The 23,597-nt window shown below is 42.2% G+C and overlaps 1 protein-coding gene across 2 annotated transcripts in view; it reads right to left on the reverse strand.

Moving 5' to 3' along the window:
- The window catches only part of LRRC4C (leucine rich repeat containing 4C), a 208,970-nt gene extending 186,151 nt beyond the window's left edge, over window positions 1-22,819 (reverse strand). For both annotated transcript variants that reach the window (XM_049890901.1, XM_049890900.1), the window contains exon 1: window positions 20,900-22,819. The gene's annotated coding sequence lies outside the window, so the exon portion shown is untranslated. The remainder of the gene's footprint in view (window positions 1-20,899) is intronic.
- Between the last annotated feature and the right edge of the window lie 778 nt (window positions 22,820-23,597).

Raw genomic sequence — 23,597 nt, forward strand, 5'->3', positions numbered from 1 at the left:
GTTAGCAGCTAAGCTAATAACCACTGTGCCACCAGGGCTCTGTGGAAGTCTATTAGAGCATCTTAAATAAGTTCCTTCGGATGGAAATGAGGTGAGGATTTCAGCCAGATATGGAGGGCTATTTTCTCCATGAAGTAGAGGGCAGGTTGGCAGTAGCTTTGGGGTCTCTGACATGCAATACACGTCACTGCACTCTCTCTAGGTCTCCAAAGGGAATTCTCCAGGTGTATAAGAAAATAGTGTAAGCAGTGGTGTGTGGTTTAGCGGTAGAATTATCCTCTCCTTTCATGCAGGAAACCAGAGTCCTTGGCCAATGAACCTGATGTGCAGCCACCAGTGCAGGCGTGCATGTTGCTATGATGCTTAACAGGCTTCAGTGGAACTGTCAGACAAAAGTGAACTAGGAAGAAAGACCTGGCAATCTCCATCTGAAAATCAGCCAATGAAAACACTGTGGATCACAAAATCACATCAGAGGCCAAGTATGGGAATGGGCAGCATTTTTTTCCCCCCTTTTGCGTGCATGGAAACCCTGGTAGCGTAGTGGTTAAGAGCTATGGCTCCTAACCAAAAGGTGGGCAGTTCGAATCCACCAGGTGCTCCTTGGAAACTCTATGGGGCAGTTCTACTCTGTCCTATAGGGTCGCTATGAGTCAGAATCGACTCAACGGCAGTGAGTTTCAGTTCGGTTTGCATTCATGGTAACATCATGAGTTGGGGGCTGATCAAGGCAGCTAACAACAGCCATCAGGAGAGGAAGTGAAGCTGGGGCCAGTAAGCAGGGGAAGGAGAAGAAGAACAAGAAATGATTGTTTCCCTGGTCACAAAGAATGGAATTCCTGTCATATGCAGCGTGGGTCATTTGGCTGCTCCCCAGACACATGAATACTTCTGAGAAACAGCAAGATAGATATCTAGTGTGGGAAGTCAAAAGAGATTTTGGGGGAGGGGAAGATTCCCGTCAAGCCTCTGGCCACATCTAGAGCTTCCCTTTTAATGAGTTAATATAAACATCAAACCGAGTGCTGAATCAATGAATTCACCTACTTAATTTCGTAGTTAATTAGTGGAAGCAAGTCTGAAATGAAGTGCTTACCCTGCAGAATGGCCACACACACACACACACACACACACACACACACAAGGCAACTCTAATATGGAGAAGGACTTGGAAAGACACAGGCAGTAAAGAAAAGAAATACATTTGACAAGCATGATAAAAAAGGAGACAGAGAAGGGCAAAAAAAAAAAAAAAAAAATGAAAGAAAGGAAATAAGCCATTCAGGATATCTGAGAGGGGAATAAGAAAAAAGCCATCTCCATTCTATCTGGCTAAGATAGCCCTATTACCTGCAAATAGCCCTATATAATGCCTGAGATTCTTAGAACATTGGAGACCATCTAATCTAAGCCCCTCATTTTACAAATAGGAAAGTCCTAGAAAGGGGAGGTAACTCGTTTAGAGTCCCCTGTAGCATCAGCACTGGAACATCACCTTGGAAAACTGTGTTGTTTTTCTTATTGTTTTTGGGTGTCCCCAAGTCAATTCTGACTCACAGCAAACCCATGTGACAGAATAGAGCTTCCCTATAGAGTTTTCTAGGCTGAAATCTTTACAGGAGCAGATCACCAGGTCTTTTCTTTCGCAGAGCTGATGGACAGGTTCTAACCACCAACCTTTTTAACTAAAAACAGCCAAGTGCTTAACTGTTACGCCGCCAGGGCTCCTTACAATGGTGTTAGGCAGTGGGAAACAGCCTTTAGAAAGATGCTGCTGGGGAACCTGAGATGATATCGGCCTGTATTTCCCATTTTACTCACAACCACCTGCTCAAGGTTTTCCCTAAAAGACCTAAATTGTACATCTTGTGGAAACCCTGGTGGCATAGTGGCTAAGAGCTACAGCTGCTAACCAAAAGGTCGGCAGTTCAAATCCACCAGGCGCTCCTTGGAAACCCTATGGGGCAGTTCTACTCTGTCCTGCAGGGCTACTATGAGTCAGAATTGGCTTGATGGCAGCTTTTTTTTTTTTTTTTTTAATGGGAATGTCCTAGACTATTGAACTGACAGGCATAGACACTTGTGTTTTATATACATACACACAAGCACACACACACATGCATGTATGTATATATGTATGTGTGTAACTTATCTCGCATTAACAGCATTAGAGAAAAAAATTTTTTAAGTACATCTTTTATCATAATAATTCTCCTTGAAAAAATAAAAGGACATTTTGACCCCACTAAAATGAGAATAAAACAGTGTCAGTTTTTTTTGTTGTATAAATTTCATTTTGTATCTTACAAAATGAAAGGTACCTCATTCTGCTTATTTTACTCACTCATCATTGCAAACCGTTTTGTGGATTGGCCTTCAAGACCCCTGCTACATGACAGAATACTAGGCAAACAGGGGCAGGGAATTTAAACCATTAAGAGCTACAACGTCATCATGCTTCTTGTGACTTTAACAGAATGGGCAGTTGGAAAAAGAAAGGCCTTGTACACATGAGCATGTCCCTTGGGAAGTCCCGGGAAAACCACCCTTGGTGTCAGAACAACAAAAGCAGATGGCCCTCTGAAGAAGACAAGCCCAGCTGAGACCACAGAAGTATGTTGCCTGGACTAGGGGAGCTCCGCAGCCCTGCTAAGCAAATAGCCACAGGAAACTCAGAGCTCTGTAGTACTGCTCTTCAAATAGCAGCTCTCTAAAGAGACCCTGTAGGAAACTCAGCAAAATAGAGTTTCTCTTATTTCAAATATGACACATTGCTAGGTGGGTGCCTCTCATGGAGAAGCTGTCTGCCCAAGTAGAGTCTATGACTCCATCTATTAAGAAAAGAAATGAAAATCTATTTAAAAACAAAGCAATACTTGTTTTGCTTTGAAAGATCAGCAGTTGAAAGCTTGTGAACTGAACGTTCTTTTCAGTCATGAAGGATATATTGAGCATATACTATACGCAAGGCATGGAAGAGAAGACAGAAGTATAAGCCAGTGGGCTGACAGGCAAACAGAGCAGTGGAGAAACCAATTACAGACAAATAAAACAATAACCAATACAAAGTAAGATACAGGAAATGTAAAACAATATGAAAACGATATATCAGAGCCAAGAAATACATACTGGTACTGAGAGGAGAGGAAGAACTAGGATGGAGAAGCCTTCCTGGGAGGTATCTCATCAGCTAGACAAAGGGTTAAGGAAGTGAGAAGAGCAGGGAGGGCAGTGGAGTTAGGACAAGGGCTGAAGGACCATGTGTGATGGTAAGAGAAAGGATCAACAAGTAGCAGGGAAGCCAAGCACAGAAATGGGAGATGAACTAAAACAGAGAGTCTGGGCCTGACAGTGTAGGCCCTGAGTGCCAGGTTACAGGATCTGACATTTATTTTACAAGGGAGGGGTGTGTCAGCAGGGGAGCATCACAAAAGCAGTGCCTTTGCAAGACTGATAGCTATTGATAAAGATGGGCTGGAACCAAGAGGGCAAATTAGGACATGATTATAATCATGTGGGCCCGATAAATGCTAAAAGCCTGAGTTAGGGTACAAATGGGTCAGATCCTAGAGACGATATGAAGCAAGAACCTACTCTGTTTTGCCAGCCCCAAGGGACAGAAAGCAGTGGTTCGGCTTATAAAACAGTGAAAAATACCAAGGCTTTTCCATTTCTCTTTGAAAGGACTTAATTTGGGGAGTAATTGGGTCAAATATATAGTAGGCTATATAGCTGACAAATTCCCAGATATCTTATCATGTCCTGAATCCATAGTGCATAGAATATCACCCCAGCATAGAGTTCTTTCTCCTGTCTTGAATAGCAAAGAAAGATGAATAGCACATGTCCCAGAAGGCTCTGTCGGGAAGTCACGTGGGAATCCAAGACACTGAGATAAGCTGGCGGGCATTCAGTGTGCGCATGTGTGTTTGTGCACATGTGCATGTGTGTGTATATCTGAGTGTGTACACGCAACCTAGCACAGGTGTGCATCTATGGACAGTACAAATGCACTGTGTTGTGACTGCCTTCCCTGCAATTGCAGCGTCTGTCTCAGAAGAAAAATAAAGGGTAAGATACTGAAGGAATAAGGACACTGATATGGGGCATAGCCTCCTCTCTGGCCCAATGCCCAGATAAGCAGAGAACAACAATTTTCTTTAGTAGTTTCTTGGGAAAGGGCAGAAACAACAGAGTCCCAGAGCTTTTCCCAGTGCCAGTGCCTTTCCCAGGTACCTTCCTGGGGGGAAAAAGGAGAGAAGCTTAGGCACAACAGAGGAAAGCACCTCATCCCCTTTACCTATATACGGAGGAGGGAGTCATTGATGGTTGCAACTGAGACTAGAAATACGTGCTATACCCTTATGCAACTAATCTTGTAGTTATTAGCACCATCACTTCTTCAGGAAGAAGGCCTGTCAACCACCAATTTCAGAACAATTATTATCAGTTCAGTTGCCTGGGGATCACTGGGATATGAATTGTTTCTTCAAATCTTCCCAACTTAAGACAAACAATAGGACCTCCCAAAATACCCTTACGGTTTAATGATAGATATAAAGCGCCCTGGTGGTGCAATGGTTAAGTGTTTGGCTGCTAACTGAAAGGTTGGTGGTTCAAACCCACCAGCCACTCCATGGGAGAAAAGACCTGGCATTTTGCTCCTGTAAAGATTACAGCCTAGGAAACTTTATTGGTTATTTCTATCTGTCACCTGTGGTTGCTATGAGTTGAAAATCGACTCTGATGGCACACAACAACAACAACAATGTTAGATACATTTAAAATAAATGGCCCAGGAAAAGCTTTCTTTTCAAATACCTCATGTTGCAGCTGGATAGCTGCCCTAGGCTGAATTAGAGGCTGCAAAAATATTATAACAGATTGTAAAAGCCGAGAACACCCGAGGCAAGAGGAGGGAGAAAGAGGAAGGTTAAAAAAAAAAAAAAAGCATGTGAGGCTAAAGAAAGTATCACAGGTCTTTGGTGCTCTGATTTCTTTAAATTTAAAGAAAATAAATCATTATCATTATTTTAATTAAGTAGTCTCATGTGATTGTCAGGGCTGTATCGCAGAAAAGCCACTGGGCTGACAGGAAGTTCAAAGCAGAGTTCTGGTATTTATTAGCTCTGAGACAGGGTAAGTCATTCAACCTATCTCAGCTTCCCTTTTCTCATCTTTAAAAAAGTGCTTATTTGCTTGTGGACTCAAAGTCATGCATTTAGAACAGTGTCTACACATAGTGATGACTCAATAAATATTAACCTATTATTAATATTTTTCTTTGTATTGTTATTGTTAGTATTGCAATTGCCATCAGGGTACACAGAGATAAAATATCTGAAATCCACTAAAACTCCTACTACATAAGAAATGGTCAAAAAATGGAAGATGTTTTCATTGTTTCAACTTGTCATGCAAAATCTTCCCCACCACAAGTTGGCTCTCTAATAGCTTCCATAACGAGTGTATAAACTGTTACTACATAAATACGAATTATATGTCTATGTTGCTGTTGTTGTTAGGGTTATCGAGTAGATTTTGACTCATAGGGACCCCGATTGACAGAAAAAAAGTGCCTCAAAGGGTTTTCTAGACTGTGATCTCTATGGGAACAGATTGCCAGGGCTTTCTTGCTAGGTGGGTTTGAACAGGCCACCTTTTGGTTAGCAGGAAAACACTCGGCTGTTGTGCCACCAGGGCTCCTTTTTACATGTCTGTAGTGTTCCCAAAGGAGCCCTGGTGATGCAATGGTTAAGAGTTAGGCTGCTAAGTGAAAGGTGGGCAGTTTCAACCTACCAATGGATTCATGGGAGAAAAGACCTGTCAATCTGCTCCCATAAAGATTATAGCCTAGGAAACCCTATGAGACAGCTCTACTCTGCCCTACAGGGTGAGCCACAATGAGTCAGAATCGACATGACAGCACACAACAACAACAGCAACATAAATGTTCCCGATACGGTGCGTACAGGGCGAAGGCTACAAAAGAGATAAATCCCAGTCCTTAAACTTGATGAGCAGTCATGTGCTTTGAACAGAGATTCTTAACAAATATTTGCGTTCAAAGCCAAGACAATAATTTCTCCATCCACCAGCAATACCTGCCTAAGAAGCAGCAGAAGACTGTATGACACATGCTGGAGAGGAGAAATGGAGAGCTCAGGGATTTAAACTCTGTCACTGCTCAGACCTTTGCAATGACAAATGAGATGAAACCGAGGCTGGATGGAAGCATACCTATGGCTAGTGTAGGTGACTAGGGGTATGGGTGTTTGAGGTAGTCTAAAACACCTCTCCCAATGCACTGTTATTGTCTGAAGAGGAGTCTTTTATTCTTGCTTTTGCTTCCGTATTTCCAGGAAAGCCTGTAAATTCTCTTTCAAAAACAAAGACCTGTTCCTAGGATATGAGAAGAACAATATAAAAATACTGTGAATGCAGATGAAGTGGTTCCCTGACGATCTGCAGGAAGAACAAAATTCCTTAAATCATTATTAAAACTCCAGTAATTGTATACAACATGGCATTGCAAATAAGTGCAAGCAAAATTAACACTTGTAGTAAGTTACCTTGTGAAACATGCAGCCATTGTCTCACTCTCCTCCATCAGACCTGGGGTAGATATTTGAGGTTATACCCCAGCACCCAAATCCTCTTGCCTTCAAAAAATAAAATAAAATAAAAAAATAAAACAAACGAAACCCATTACCATAGAGTCTATTTCAGCTCATAGAGACCCTACAGGTCAGAGTAAAAGTGCCCCATAGGGTTTCTAAGAAGTGGCTGGTGGATTCAAACTGCTGACCTTTTGGTTAGCAGACTATCTCTTAACCATTGCACCACCAAGGCTCACAGCCTCTAAATTCCATCTGGGGATTCATTTGACTCTTAATTCCATATTCTTTGTACCCAGTTATTGATTCATAAATGAGCATATGACGTAAGCCAGTCTAATCAGCTTAGATCTCAAGATGCTATTTAGGAATTCTGGGACAAAAGAATGGACCTTTCTTTGGTGGTGAGGTGAGAAAATGCAAAGTTATGGTCCAAGGATAAAAATGGTCCATGGAAGAGGAAAGAGCCAAGACAATTAGAAAGAATATGGAGCAGGAGTTCCTGGGACATTGTGAGCTTCTGGATCAAACCATACCTGAATTCCATATACTGCAGAACTTGTCAATCACATATGCCAGTAAATTCTCTTTACTGCTTAATCTAGTTAGAAACTTTCTCTCTTCTCTGCAATCTAAGACATCGCAACTAATACAAAGTCCAGGAGGTCAGTCCTACAAAATCAAAACCAAACCCATTGCTGTAGACTCTGACTCATAGCAACCCTATAGGACAGGAGTAGAACTGCCCCATAGGGCTTCCCAGGAGCAGCTAGTGGATTCAAACTGCCAACCTTTTGCTTACCAGCCTGAGGTCTTAACCACTGCACCACCAGGGCTCCTACAAGAAAACCCTAATATGGATAGATGAAAGTCATCTATAAAGAATGAAGGCAACAAAAGTGTATTTCACTTGTTGTTAGGTGGCGTTGAGTCAGTTCCAACTCATAGTGACCCTATGTACAACAGAAGGAAACACCGCCCAATTCTGTGCCATCCTCACAATCACTGCTATGCTTGACCCCATTGTTGCAGCCACTGTGTCAATCCATCTCATTGAGGGCCTTCATCTTTTTCACTGATACAATTAATTCTGCTTCCCAAATTCTACAGTTATGTAAAAAATTTCAAGAACTTCAACTTTATTCCAAATTTGGAAACTCCTCTTCCAATGTCATTCTTCCTTTTTAATTAAACAGTCTGCCCTTACTTTTAACTCCTTTCTGCTTGAGGTCCCTGTTTAGTGATTATTTTGCCATCACTTATAAAATGCCCCTTATATTTTTACTCCTGTCGAGTGTTCTCATTAATGTCAACAATAACAAATTATAGCTTCAGTATTGCCCATGTCCCAAGCACACTGCTAAAACGCTTAGCTGTATTATCTCAATTATGGCTCACTACACCATGGGAAGGAAGTACCTTTATTCACATTTTGCTGATGAAAACGTTGGGGTTCAAAGAGGAACAGTAAATGGCCCAAAGCCACAGATCTAAGAAGTGGCAGGGCTCAGGTCAACCTAGCTCCTTTTATATCAACAGCCTTGCGGAATCATTGGGTGTTCTAAATGAGAAAAGACGTGTGCAACACGAGACCCAGGGTAGGTACCCAGCATAATGAAGCTATCAGTGTTACTGACAGGGTTATGCATTGGGAGATAGTACTATCTGATTCCAACATCCGTCATATATGAACCTGATAGAAAGTAAAGAGCACTTCTGTATCTAACAACACAAAGTTCCCCTGATGACTTATTTAGCCCTGAACGACCTATCTCCTCTGTCAGGTGAGTATCTGGGCATATTTTCAGGGCAGCCTTGAGATAGCTTTAGTGCCAGCCCTGGGAAGAAGACAGGGAACGCCTGGGTGTCAACACCCACTGGCTGCCTGAAACCTCAGTGATGCTGAAAAGCCTGAATATTCCCTCTCTGCAAACACCTAGGAGATGTGCTTTGCCTCATCCCTGGCTGGACTGAAAGGCCCAGAGGTCCCTTACAATGAACAGTAGACAGAGAGCCATGGGACCGAGGCTTTCATACAGACAGAGCCTCTGTCCCTTCTTGGCTGCAGTGAGCAGCAGCAGGGTTGGACCTGAAGTGATGGCGCTGTGCCGGCAAAGCACTTTGGCACATGCTGGGTTATGAAAGACTCTAATGAGACCCATTTCACAATTCACTGGCCACGTGCACTAAGCAGGCAAAGACTTCTTCCTAACATCCCGGCAATATATCCTACGGCCCGGGTCTGCAACAAAGTCCCCCATCAGCCCATAAACCAAATCTCTCACTGTCCCTTCACTCCTCTTCCCTCCGCAGTAAAATAAGCTAAATGAGAGGCAGCCTAGCTTTAAAGAGACAGGAGGCATTTCTAAGGGCAGATCTCCCTCCGAGTCTACAGGAACCTTCCAGAGACCTGCAGTGCATGCTAATCCTTCCACTGGTTAAGAAGAGTGTGCTCCCTCATAGTAAAGTCATTGTTCTTTCTAATTGTCAGAGACTGCTGCTCCACACTTGCCTGGAGCGATCCAATTAACATATCACCACAACACCAACCATTATAATACGTTCTGTGTCTTATCAACAAGGGAAAGCCCCAGCCCTGCTTCCATCCACAGCTTCCATCTAATTAGGTCTTTAATACGTAAACAGACAGGGGAAACAGAAACCCGGATAGCAGGCTATACGTCTGACTCACTTTCTGCCTGAAAGCAACCTCCTGGAGTTGGAATATTTTTTTTGTCCTTAAGGGGAAACGGGCTGAGGAAAGTGAGAACAAAAGAAAGCACCAAAGGAGGAGGGATAGGATGCTGAGCAAAGGACAGGGAGAGGCAAAAAAAAAAAAAAAAAAAGAATGGGATGAGTGGGGGGGGAGGATAGAGGAGGGGTGGGAGGTTGAGAGGAATGGGGTTGCTGCTTTGGGGATTTGAAAAACAGGTAACTTCTGCTAGAAGCTATTGCCATGGCAACATTCAAACAATACAGAGAAAGCATTCACAGTTCCATCCTTGCCTTCTTGAACACCACTGTGTAGACGTTAACTCTTTTAGGATGGCTTCTGACTTTCTCCCTTTCCAGTTGGTAGAAATAAGAATCTCCTGGATCCTTACCCCTAACACATTTGAATTCGTTCACTCACACACATGCTCTTGCCCCTGCCAAGGTGATTCTCTCTAGAGATCAGCTAACTAAGCTATCACCTTTCTCTCTGCTCTGCCCTGATCAGAACGCTGAGTTCAGAGAACTCTCTCTCTCTCTTTCTTCCAAAAAAAAAACCAAACCCAGTGCCGTCAAGTCAATTCCAGCTCATAGCAACCCTATAAGACAGAGTAGAGTTGCCCCATAGAGTTTCCAAGAAGCGCCTTGCGGATTCGAACTGCTGACCCTTTGGTTAGCAGCCATAGCACTTAACCACTATGCCATCAGGGTTTCAAATCAGCACATTCTGAAATCTGGCTGAGATTCAACTGTAAACCATTCAGGAGAGGCATGCCTTTACATTTTCAAATGTCGGGCACCTTTTTCTGGAAAAGCCCTATCTTAGTTACTGAGGTTTCTACTAGGATTATCAAGACATCAGTTCAAAGAAAACATGTTTATTGTGAGAATGAGTTCTTTAGTACTATGGTTCCTCCATGCAAAAAGTAAATAAAATAAAAACCATCAACACAGCTGACAATAGGATATCTATCAAAGCATCTCAAATAAATCAATCAACTTGTAGGTAGGACCACATCTACCATAACAGATGAACTTACAATTAAGGAACTTTGTTAGCAATCGTAAGAGGAAGATCTTTTTTTTAAAAATTCATGCATCCTCCCTTCCCTCCTGCATCCAGAAACCCACCTTGGCAACAAATAAAGAAATATGACCAGGTGGCTGAATTCTCACCTTGCACTGTGGTACATTCCATACTGTGACTTGGTCAAAAATGATGAGATAAAACAAATGGGTTCCTCACAAAAGAACAGTGCCTCAGCAGTTTGTAATTTGGCAAGAACCAAGGTCCAAACACATCTCTGGCTCTTCCGCATAGATCTTCCCTTGCACACCTTCCCAGCTCCTGGAGCTTTACCACAAGGGATGCAGTAGTCAGGGAGTATAGCTTTGGACCTTCTGGGGCCAAAAAGTTGTTGATAATAATTAAAAAGATAGCTAGCTAGATTTAAAAAGCACTACATTTTTTTTTTTTTTTTAGAAAGCATTACTATAAATGCTTTACTATTAACTAAAACTATTATTTTGAGGAGCCTGGGCAGTGCAAGCATTTTGTGACGGGCTGGTAACTGAAAGGTGAGCGGTTGGAACCTGCTCAGCAGCTCCGTGCAAGAAAAGGCCTGGCAGTCTGGTTCCACAAAGTTCGCAGCCAAGAAAACTCTGTGAAGCAGTTCTACTCTGTAAGGTATGGGGCCCCATGAGTCAGAGGCTGTCCGGAAAGCAACTAAAAACAACAACAAATACTATTATTAGAGATTAATATTAGCAACCTCTAACCTGGCAAGAAAACATCTAATACTTGAAGAAAAACCAAAACTAAAAAGTTAAGGACTAAAAGAAAGAAAATTGTCCGTGTTCAACATATTCAAGAAATTTATATTCAAAGATTATAGAATAAAAAATTAAACCATAATTAAACAGAATCTTAACGGTTAGCATTTTTCTTAATCTAATCTAGTGTCTTCCGTTGCTCCTCATAAGAGAAAGGAGGGAAGCGTCTGTTTGAGGCATAATGCCTGACCATCTACTGAGAATGTACACCTGGCTCCTACAAGACCAAGGGTCTGGATGTTGTTAAAAGGGACCGCAGTTTACCAGATTTGTTAACCCAGGCACTATTACTAGAAGATCTTTTCAAGTGTCTCTTCTTGGATGAGTTCACTTTTGGGCATTATTCAATTTTAAAAGTTGTGGCTTCTTTCCAGTAGTCACTATTAGATGCCACTTCATTCATCTGTACAGCTTGAGCAACGCACAACTTCAAGGGACACTTTGATCTTTGTGGACAATGGTCTTTGTAAACAATGCCATTGAGGGTTCTACATCCCAAAACCTGCAGCAAACCTATTGTTGTGGTTAGTTGTCCTTCAGTCAGCTCCGACTCATGGTGGACCTTATGCATAATAGGACAAAATATTGGCTGGACCTATGCCATCTTTATGACTAAACAAACAAAAGGAAATCTGTTGCTGCTGACTCGTTTCAGATTCATAATGACCCTATAAGACAGAGTAGAGCCACCCCATAGGGTTTCCAAGGAGCGGCTGGTGGGTTCAAATTGCTGACTTTTGGTTAGCAGCTGAGCTCTTAACCACTGTACTACCAGGCCTCCATCTTCATGATTACCAGCTGTTAATTACAGGGGGAAAATTACCGCTAAAATATATTTACCAAACTATTTTAAAAACTGGGATCTTCAAAGGTAGCTATTACCAATATTCAAAAAAAAAAAAAAAACAACTAAAAATCATGCATACATGCACCATACAATTGCATAAGGCACTCAAAAATACCTTTGCTTTTGGCTAGTGGTAACAATATTTACCTAATGCCTTTCAACTAATGATGATTGACAGCTAAATGTTTTTGATTAGTAAAAACGGAGAAGCAAATTGCAATGCATTTATTGGGGAAAGTATTTTTGAAGCGTGGGTCCTTTGAGGAAAATAATTAAAAGTAACATTAGTAGTCACATGATTGAAAAAATAACGAGTATATGAATAAAATATTGGTGTACAGAGGATAAGAAGACTCAGTGGGCCTAGGGGAACTGAGAAAGTAATTTACTCTGCGACTTGAAGTATAAAGAGCATTCCTGCTGCTGTTGAGTCGATTCTGACTCATAGTGACCCTAAAGGACAGAGTAGAACTGCCCCATAGGGTTTCCAAGGAGCACCTGGTGGATTTGAACTCCCGACCTTTTGGTTAGCAGCCATAGCTCTTAACCACTATGCCACCAGGGTTTCCATAAAAAGCATATCCCAGGTACATGGAGGAGCTCTCATAAATTTTGAGTCAAAGCTAATCTGGTGTTTCTCCAGAGGAATAAAACATTCACTATGGCAGGATGATAAGAGAAGGCTTGGGTAGGCTGGTTAGGCAGTCTGGTCAAGCGAAGGATTCTCGATTCTATTCTATAAGATGAACAGAAGATATTCAGCTTTATTTCTTAGGATGATAATTCTGAAGGGGAATGGATAATGGACTGTGCTGAAGAAAATGTGGCATCAGCAGAAACACTAGTTTGAAGGGTATCTAGAAGAAAAACAAAGGAATCTAGACTGGGGTAGTAACAAAAAAAGGAGAGTTGGAGACAACAAGGAGATGGGATTTGATGGCTCTTGGATCAGAAGAAGGTTAAAGAGATATTGATATCATTTGAAACTGAAAAATACTTAGGTTCCTGGAGGGAAAATAATCAGTTACAGTCGAAAATACTAAATTTTATAGGCCTGCAGGAGATTCAGGCAAGAAAGTGAGAACTGGGCTGGCCAAGAAGATTCACGCTATGGTTTTCCATACAAAGGGTGGCTAAGGCCTACCTTCTGAGTGTCATCTTTCACAGAGAGTGTGGTTGACATTGCTTAGGAATGCAAGACTACTGAGAATTAGAAGAGACTCATAGGTGAAGCCCTTGACATTTAAAGAGCAGGAGAAAGAGGAATTAAATGAATAAAAGAAGTAAACACAGGGTAGCACCCCAAACCCCTGGAAGTTTCAGGAAGCCTGTGGCCAGCAATGACATCAAGTGCTATGGGAGCTCAAACGTGATGAGGACTGCAATCAAGCCTTGGGTGTCCACAATCAAAAACCCATCACATCTGTAGGACATTATAACTAAACACCATGTTTATGTCAAGTGAGTTAAGACATTTTTTCCTAAATCTTTCTTAGAAGTTTCCTTAATCTCTTACTTAGATTTTACTGAGGACCAAGTATAGTATGCAACGTATATGTGACCTAAGCAGTTGGAGAATCTTCTTTTCAGGAAATTGGGAGAAGGGAAACTGCAGATATGTCAATGCCAATCAAAATATTCAAATCAAGTGTCAGGTTAGACGATTGTGAGTTTTCATTCAGTATTTACTTGTAACCAACTCAACAAGTTTGAGTCTACAAGGAAGTAGTGAGGCAGACGGATTCTGAACTTGGGTTCTAAAGCTAGACAGACGTAGCTCCTACTTTCAGCTCCACGACTTAGCTGCTCTGTAATCTTAGAAAAATTACTTAGCTTCTTTGTGTTTCAGTACCCTTTTTGAGAATTAAGGAGAAAAATATATATTTTCAACATAGGGGCTGCTGCATATCAAATATCGCAAAAATGGGAGCTTCTATTGTTATTATTATTCAATTATATCCGTAACCTCCATACGTGTTGAATGTTTAATAAAGCTGCCATCAGCATACACCAAAGTTGAAATAAAAGTATATTTTACGTTACATAATTTTTTCACCATTTTAAGAGTTCATTATAAATCTGACTGACATTGGAAAACATAAACAAAAATATTATTACCAACTTTGACAGCAAAGTTGGTAAAGGATCTTTGCTCAGTAAATATAAAGTAAAACCTCATGGACCATCAGTCGAATGTTTCCATTTCTGTAGAAAATAACCAAAATTTCAGTGAAATAAAGAAAACTAGCTATCATTTATTGAGTATTGATCATGCGTCAGACAAATATCTTAACAGTCCCAAAATAGCCTCAAAAAAAAAAAATAAAAAATAACTCCATTTTTACAGTTCAGGAAACTGAGGCTTATCAAGGTTAATTGGCCTACAGAGGATCATCCAGATAACAAAAGGTAATGAAACAAACTCAGAATCCAATGTTTATCTATTTCTAAACCCATATTATTTCCCCTATAAACCTGCCAGAAACTTCTTTCACCATTTTACCACATATATCTGCCATTTTAACACTGACTCTTGCTTTCTCCTGGAATAGTATACTATTCCTCAGTATTTTAAAGGTTTCCTGAAATGAGGGAATATATCTTTAATTCCTAAGAATCCTGAATTCCTAGGTAGTCAATTATGTACTTAGAATCCTAAAATCTTAGTGCTTGAAGGAACCTTAGTTTTTATCTTTATTTAGCAGAAGGAAATATGAGACCTAGAGAGCTGAGGTGACTTGTACAAAATGTTACAGTCCATTAATGACAACGCCAAGAATAAGAAAAAAAATACTGCGTCATCTAACTTTCGGATTGTTGTTGTTTCCAATATAAGGAAGTCACCCAATGGGGCTTCCTATATATATATATATATATATGCATTTACAAAAAATACATTTCCAAGCACTGTTTGCTTGTATACACACACATACACACAAGCAAACAGTACTTGGAAATGTATTTTTTATTTTTGTAAACGCAAGTACTGTTTGCTTATGTATACGTATGTGTATATATACATATATATGGAGCCCTGGTGGCATAGTTGTTAGAGTTTGCCTGCTAACCGAAAAGTGGGCAGTTTGAATCCACCAGCTGCTCCTTGGAAACCCTATGGGGCAGTTCTACTCTGTACTATAGGGTCGTTATGAGTCAGAATTGACTTGACGGCAACGCCTTTGGTTTTTTTTGGTTACACATAACCATTGCCATCAAGTCAATTCTGACTCATAGTAACCCTACAGGACAGGAGTGCCTGATGGATTCGATCTACCAACCTTTTGTTTTACCACTGTAGCATTTAACCAATATGCCACCAGGGTGGTGTATATATATATATGTGAGGATGATGAGACTTCGTCTCACATACTTTGGACATGTTATCAGGAGGGATCAGTCCCTGGAGAAGGACATCATGCTTGACTAAGGAGAGGGTTAGTGAAAAAGAGGAAGATGCTCAGTAAGATGGATTGACACAGTGGCTGCAACAATGGGGTCAGGCATACCAATGATTGTGAGGATGGTGCAGGACTGGGTAGTGTTTCATTGTGTGATACAAAGGGTCGCTATGAGTAGGAACCAACTGGATGGCACCTAACAACAACAATAACAGCAACACATATATATAAGCAAACAGTACTTGGAAATGCATTTTTTTTTTTTCATTTAGCCTCTAGAAATTTCTGAAAGCCAGGCTTTTGCATGTATATGTGCACCTCCACAGATGTGTACACACATGTATGTGTACACACTGCTAGGTGCATTCACTTGTATTTGGAGGGAGTGTCTCTCAAATCAAGCCCAATTGGTTATTCAATGAATGTATATTGCGTGCACACTCTTTGTCAGGCACTCTCCTGTGGTGCAGAGCACATGCCAGAGAACATAATGAAGGCTTGCCCTCATAAAGAGTTATAAGTACATGCCTCAGCCAAAGATCTGCCCAACGAAACTCCAACTGCCAAATTCACATTTCTCCGGAGAAATTGTTGCGAAGAAAAGAAAGATGCAGCAGGCTCTCGATCCCCTTAGAGGGTCCTCTAAGACGCCATTTACAAACCAGTCTACTATTTTTTCACAACTGTATGACAAAATACTTGACCATCTAAGGAAAGTTTATATGGTCACCAAGTATATTTTCCACCAGTCACAAAATATATTTCAGTCTTGACTGAGAGAATGGCATTTTCTATCTCACTTCTAAATATGTTTGAAACTGTACAACTTGACCAAAAATGGTGATACCTATTTATACGTCACTCTGGCCTTAACCCTATGTTTTCTTATCTACACCAACACGAATATTGACCAGCAGCTTCCCTCAAACAGGTACCATATCTGTTTGGTTATCTCTTTATTTGAGAGTTACCCTGGCATCAGAGATACTCGATTTAAACGTGCATTTGCTAAATGCCTGCTGTGCATGGCCTATGCAATACGATTTCATCTACATGGCAGCCAGTCCCACGCGGTTACTGCTGCTGTTTTACAGATGAGCAAACGGCTGAGAAAGGTTAAGTAACACAGGCAACGCGAATGACCCACTGGAAAGCTTAGTATATGACTTCACTTAACGATGCTTAAAGCCAACTTTTACCCGGTTTCTTGGTCACGTCTAAGGAGCATACAAAAAGTGAAAGTTATGAAATTGTGAAAGCTGCTAGTAATCATTTCCTTCTCTTGAAATCAGAGGAAACAGTCAACGTGAGGAGGCTTTTCCAAAATTAGTGCAGATTTCAAATTCTTTTTCTAGCTAAAAAGAAATGGCATAAAAATCCAATGGGCAACACCTTGGCCTGTCCCTGTACTATTGTCATGCAGAGATATGATATCAAGAGTAATCATAATTACAACAGTAGTTCTCCTTTTTCCTTAAAGGGAGAACAGGCCCCCGGAAGTATAGTGACAAAACTGAACAGAACAGAGGATGGCTGCTGCAGAGACTAAAATTAAGAACAATGACCATGGTGTCTTCCTCAGAAAACCACTGGCAAGCTGACGTTGAAAGATTTGTACACGTAAACGAGAATAAACGAGAAGGGGTATAAATTCACATCAACTCTCCTTCGTCTCATACATTCAGTGGGGACTCCAGGCTATAACAGAGTGAAGACGTTGTTTAACTAGCATAGAATTCATTCCCACTTGGAGGCCTGTGAATCTAAATTGTAAACTCGGGAGCCTTAATATTAGCACTGGAATTTTACTCCATCTAAAAAAAAATAATAATTTAAATTATGTCATTGTCTGGACATTTGTCTTTATTTTGGAAGTTCTGGGCCCAGACTATTTCACTTGTAGCTAGAATTATGCATGTAAAATTCAAGAGCTGTTCTATGTACTTTTAGACCAAAAGTAGACACAAAACCCAACAATAGCACTATGTCCACCCACTAAAATCTTACTGAAGTATTATCTTTGCTGGGGTTTACTTTTCTGTACTTTCAGGAACAAAGTCTTGATTTATAGTTTCAGGCTTGAAGCAGCATTTCACGGCTAAAAAATATATTGCAGCCAATCTGTTCTGACAAGACCCCAAAAGAAGAGCCTGGCAACTTCTATAACGTCATTTGCATAACCTCTAGTTCTCAATGTAGCGACTAGAATCCTAGAATCCTTCTAGTGCTCGGCCATCCTGTATTCATTCTTGGGAAGTTAATCCAAATTAATCCGAGAATAAGGATAACAAACAGCCTTTCTCAGAGGGCCTATTATGGCAAGGAATTTACATGACATTATTTCTAATTCACAGAATAGTCCAACAAAGTAGGTATTACAATTCCCACCACACAGATGAAAAAACTGAGGCTAGAGAAATGAAAGGTATTGCCCAAAAAACCCACTGCCATCGAATCAATCTGGACCCATAGCAACCCTATGGGACAGAGTAGAACTGTCCCATAGAGTTTCCAAGGATTGCCTGGTAGATTCAAACTGCTGATCTTTTGGTTAGCAGCTGTAGCCCTTAACCACTATGCCACCAGGGTTTCCATTGCCCAAAGGTCGCGGCTATTAAATCACAGGAGGAAGTCATTTGAAAAGATAACTTCAACACCTGTAAACCCCAGCAGTTTTCTGGGCCTGTGGTTCCTCACAGAAGCCTAGTATGTAAGTACCTACTCACAAATGCTCGCCTTTCTATGGTTCAGCGTACTTACTCACTGGACTACTGCTTTCAAAATATTCACCAACTTCAGCCCTGCAATAAACTGATGAGGTAAGTTTCCAGGTCTACAATGGGTTAAATCTTTCATCAGTCCATGACAGCTTGCTCAAAATGCAGGTCCCACTGCGACTGTCAAACCAAAGGAGCTAAACCCCAAGTTGGGCCATCAGTCCCTAGTTATAGGTTGCTGACGTGATTCACCAGCATAAAAAGTGATGACATCCTTAGATGCCTCATTATCTCCAGATCTGAACACACTGAAGTGGAGATGGGTGGAAGGAGACATCCCAGCCCACCATGTTAAACAGGTTCTCTCTCTCTGTCTAAATCTGCATTTTTGTCTAAGTGTGGAACATAAGGGAAAGGTGACACTGTGAAGAAGGTGAGGATTGCGTTTTGAGGTCTGATTAGAATAGCAGTGAGGCAATCTCCATGCCAAAAAAAGGAAGGAAACCTCTTCTGATTGGCAAAGCCAAGCTGATTGCAAGTCTGGGCTTCCCACGTGCAGCCCAGAACTGAACTGTGCAGGAACAAGCTTCAAAGTTCTTTTTCTTTTTTTTCCTTTTTTGCCAGTTGTGGTAAGTTGCAGTCGAGCAGTAGCTTAATGTAACTTGTATCAACCTATTACCACACTTAATTGTGGTCATACAAAAGAAAACACACAAAGACTGCAGAGCATTATGGTAACATATGCAAAAGCCTACAGCAAGCTCAAGGGGAAAAAGAATAAATAGAAAATTCTGCACGATTCTTTTCATAAGTTGGTGAATTTATTGCCTGATCTGTGTCCCAACAGGAAACATGTGCCCAGAAAAATAAATTAGAGGAGTGCTCAGCTGTAGGCTAGTTTAGTTAAGGAGTAATGAAAAGGATAAGAATAGATGATGTGAGTGAAAGAACAGACTCAGATGTTTTTAGCTGGGTGTTTCTGGTTTCTATTATCGCCTCTCTAATATAAATCCAACTCCAAGGTTCCTTAATGACTCTCTAGGGGCCACCACTCACAGGATTAAATGTGCTCAACACTAGGAAGTGATCCAAGAGTCTATTGCCTTCCATCTCCTTTGGGATGGCATATATATCTATACATACAAATATCTCTACATATATCTATATGTATATGTGGCATATATACGTATACATACATACATATATGGCATATATACATACGTCTCTGTGTGTGTGTGTATATATATGCCAGAGTTGTAGGCTTTACTATTTTTTATACTATTAAATTCAGGGTTATCTAAACTTTGCTACTAAAAAAAAAAAAAAGAAGAAGATGACGACAAAGGAATTAAAAAAAAAAATGAAAGGAAATGAATGTTTGAGCTGGGAAACCCATGAAGTCTAACTCACAGAGTTTATACGAGCTCTCAGGACCTATGTACCTTCTTCTGACCCCTCCAGACAAAAGCAACTGTGGGGACACAAGTAGCCAAATGTGGCTGACTCCTGTCCAGTTTGGATCCAGAACCGACTTTTGTCTGCTGTTCTGAGGCTTGTATGAGTCACCTGCCTCATTCTGTTTGGTCATTAACCAAAGAGTTATGGCTTCTCTAGGCCTCAGTTTCTTCTTTTATTGGCATGAGATCTCTGAGGGGTGTTTTGGCTCTAAAGTTATATGAGTCTATTATTCAGGTAGAAGGCCCCAGAAAGGGATATAGAAGGGTGAAGAAGAGTTCTGTAAAAAAAAAAAAAAAAAAAAAGGCCCAGTTCCATGACCCTGGCTGCTATGGGAGGGAGAGCAGACGGGGGAGGGGTAATCCTACAGGCCCTCAGGATCTCCAAGCATGTTTAGGTCTCTTATATTTTTCTTCATGAGCCTCTTTCCTTCCAAGAAACCTGGCACAGGAGAAGCGTCGGTGCTCTCACTGCAAACCTTTTCTTTAGCTTCTTTTTCTGACTTACCATAGGACACTATAGATGTCTGCCTTTTCCTCAGCAGCCATGTCCTGGTGATGCTGGGAAGGTTTCTGGCAAAACCCAAGCCAACTACACAAGTCATCTACCATCTATGTACAACCTCTCTGTTATCCAGAGAAGTGGTTAGTTAGATGGGGGTGGGGTTGAAGAGAAGTGGGACCTCCTTCTCCCCTTCTTAGCCATGATGAGATCCCAGGAAATCTGAAGTCCACATTTGGGTCTGTGTATATAAGAAAGACTGTGGAAAGTGCAGCCACCTCTCTCTACCAGCTTCCGCTCTCATCCCCACTTCCCCTCCCACAATCCACCCACCAGCCAGAAGCCATCCTCCATCCGCTTGGTTTGATACCATATTTTTGTGTTAATACATTCTGTTGGTCTGTGATGTCAGGTTGGATAATGAAATTTACATTGGGTCCCTTCGATTTCCAATGGCTAAACATTTGTGCATCTAACTCCGGGGGTGCCATGTAACTTAAAGGCATTCTAGAGTGTCAGTCACACAGCATGGCACCCCACACTGCAGGCTTTCTTGGGGAGATCCCCCCCTCCACCCCGTGAACATTTGCAAAGGCGTTTGCCTAGGATGCAGACACCCTGCATCATTATAGCAAAACCGGCTTATCGGTGAGCACAGCCTGATATAGCAAATGCGTGGGCCACCCTCCCCTTTATTATTTGGCCCCCACTGCCAGGTCTTTAAAAGCCACGAAAGGGGGTGAGGGGATAAAGAGACCAAGAACGCCAAATTAATGGTCATTTTCAATTCCAATAAGTAAGAAAATAAAGATCACTCACTGTATTTCAGACTGAGCACAGCAACGTCCAGATGGAAATCCAGGTGGTTAAGAACAAGAGAAAAGGCATGATCTTGACACCATAAAGAAAAAAAAAAAAAGAAAGAAAGAAAAGAAAAAGGAGGCTGATGAAGAAAAATCCAACTGCAATTATCCGTCAATTTTAGTCAACATAGGCACAAATCCAACCATGCTCTGCTGGGTTCTCTCTCCCAATCAATGCCTCTTTCTGCCGCGGTCAACTTTTCTTCTCCGAAATTTCTTTGTAGATGTATTATTAATTTCCTTGCGTCTTGTGGGAAATTCAAAAAGAAAAGCAAACATCACCATTTCAGGTCTTTACTTCTCTAAAAAAGCCACAAACTTTTCACTTCAAAAAAAAAAAAATCTTCTTGGCTTACTTTCTCCTTTATGGGGAAAAATGAACACACTTTTTCTTTCTGGATCCTCGGTTCTCCATTTCCACTCATCCTTTTAGGGGGAGGGGGCAGCTGTTTTATTATTATTTATTTATGTAGAACACACCAACCCCCGCGGGTCCGACACTGGTTTATTTCATTTTCAATGCTCCCTGTGTGCACATACACACATTTGTGTTAAGATCCAAGTCTCGCAAGAAAAGGCTTCGTTCTTCCTTCTCTCTTGCACAATCAGTTTATCCACTGCGTTCTGTTCCAAGAGAGAGCTGCGTCCCGCATCCTTCATTTTTGCAAGGCACCCAACCGCCACTGCCACCAAAAAAGTCTCCTTTTACATTGTCGATTCCGCTCCCCAGCCCCCCGCTTCGAAGAATTTGGGGGTCAACTGCCCCCACTCGCCACCCTTCCGGCCGGCCCCTTCTCCAAAGATCTGATTAGATTTCTAATCACAACCCAGTGCGCAATTGGATTTTTGATTTCAGCCACCGGCCAGCCACCTTCCCCTCTCCCTTCCAAACTCCGGGTTATATCCTGTCTCCTTCCCTCCACCGCCTCTGCAATTTCATAATCTCACGTTAAATGGAGTGCGGGGGGGCGGGGGCGGAGGTAGTGGAGGAAAATTTCAAGGCTCTGTCAGCTGTCAAGAAGGAACCCATTCCACCCCCCTCTACTTTTTTTTTTTTTTAATACTCGGGGTGGCTTTCTCTTCCTCTGTCCCCGCCCCCAGCCCCCGGCACCCGCTCCAGACTTCCAGGTGTTGCAGAACTCCGTGATCGGGGCCAGGATCACAGGGGAGACGCGTGACGCGGTCCCTCGCCGGTGGCCCCCGCCAGCCCCCGGGTCCCCTTTTCCTCCATCTGCGGGCAGCGAGCGGATCCGGGGGCGATGCGGCGAAAGAACTTCAGACTGAGCTTTTATTTAAAATGGGGAGGGGAAAGTGAGAGGCCTAAAGGGATGTTAGGCAAATTAAAATAATAATAATAACAATAAAAGAAAAAAGGAATTAGAAAGAGAAAAGAAACAGAAAGGGGGGGAGTTCCCCTAATCGCTGGCTCCACTCATCCTTCTCGAATGAAACTGCAGCTCTGATCTCATTTCCAGCTGCGTCGGGTACACAGTGGAGCCACAAGTTGGTTCCTCTCCGCGCAGCCCTTCCAGGCACCGGCGACCGGTCCTCGGCGACGAGACGCGTTCTCAGGAGCGCAGCTGCTCCGCGCCGTCTTTAGCGCCATCGCGCCGGCTCGCGGCTCCCAGCGCGGCAGAAACCCCAGTCCCCTTCCATTCACTTGGGCTTGAACTCTCGTCCTCCCCTTCCCGCTCCTGGCTCCTCTCCCTTTTTCCCAAATAAATAAACGCGCTCCTGAGCCGTCGGCCAGCTACTGCCAGTCTAGCCCTTCTCTCGGCCAATGCCACGTTCCGACGTTCAGGATCCCAGAGCCCAAAAGCTCCTCTCGGACTGCAGTCCCCTTCCCTCGTCGGCCCTCTGCCTTTCCCCTTTTCCTTTCCCTTTCTCTGCTTGTGATCAGTAAAATACAATTACCCAATTACCTCCCATCATCTTAGCACTGATTGGTCAATTGCATTAACACTTGAAGTCAGGGAAGAGGGGATTGGAGCCTCTTCGGTGTGGCACAGCTGCCACCTGGAGGAGAGATCCCGAATAGCGGAGTTTCACATCAACTCCCACGCTAGGAGGTTAGTAATAGGCAAGAGAAACTCAAGGGACTGTGTGGGAGAAGTTGTCAAAAATCAATTTTTCCTAAAAGCCTGCCTGTTTTCATCCTGAAAGCTAGGAGTTTGAGCTACAAAGGGGAAGACATTGGAGTCAAACCACCAGTAAGATTCAAAAACATCACCAAACACACAAAACTGCTTTCAGATTACTGGGTAAGAGGCTCTCCCCTCCCAAGTCAAGCAGGCTGGTCACGAGGTAAGGATTAACACAATGGTATTACCTAGGATAGGCTGATCAGAGAGGATCTAGGAGTAGCTGAAAAGCTACTGGGTAGGGAGCCTGTGGTGGAGAGAAGTAATCTCACCAGGAGGAAGCGACTGGAAAGGCGAGATAGGAGCCTTCAGCCTATGCAGTGTTGCAGTAAATTGGCCTGTTCAGTTTGTACGAGACATCCAGGACGGCTTGACAACTCAATTCCAACATCCCTCACTCCTGGATGTGGGCTTTTCCATCAACTTATGTTAGGGGAGCGAGTGGCACATTTCAACTTCACGGGGTCTCTTTAGAAAGATAGAAGGACTCACAAAATAATGATATTAACAGTA

The sequence above is a fragment of the Elephas maximus genome, chromosome 7 (assembly GCF_024166365.1).
Source record: "Elephas maximus indicus isolate mEleMax1 chromosome 7, mEleMax1 primary haplotype, whole genome shotgun sequence".
Classification (NCBI taxonomy): Eukaryota; Metazoa; Chordata; class Mammalia; order Proboscidea; family Elephantidae; genus Elephas; species Elephas maximus.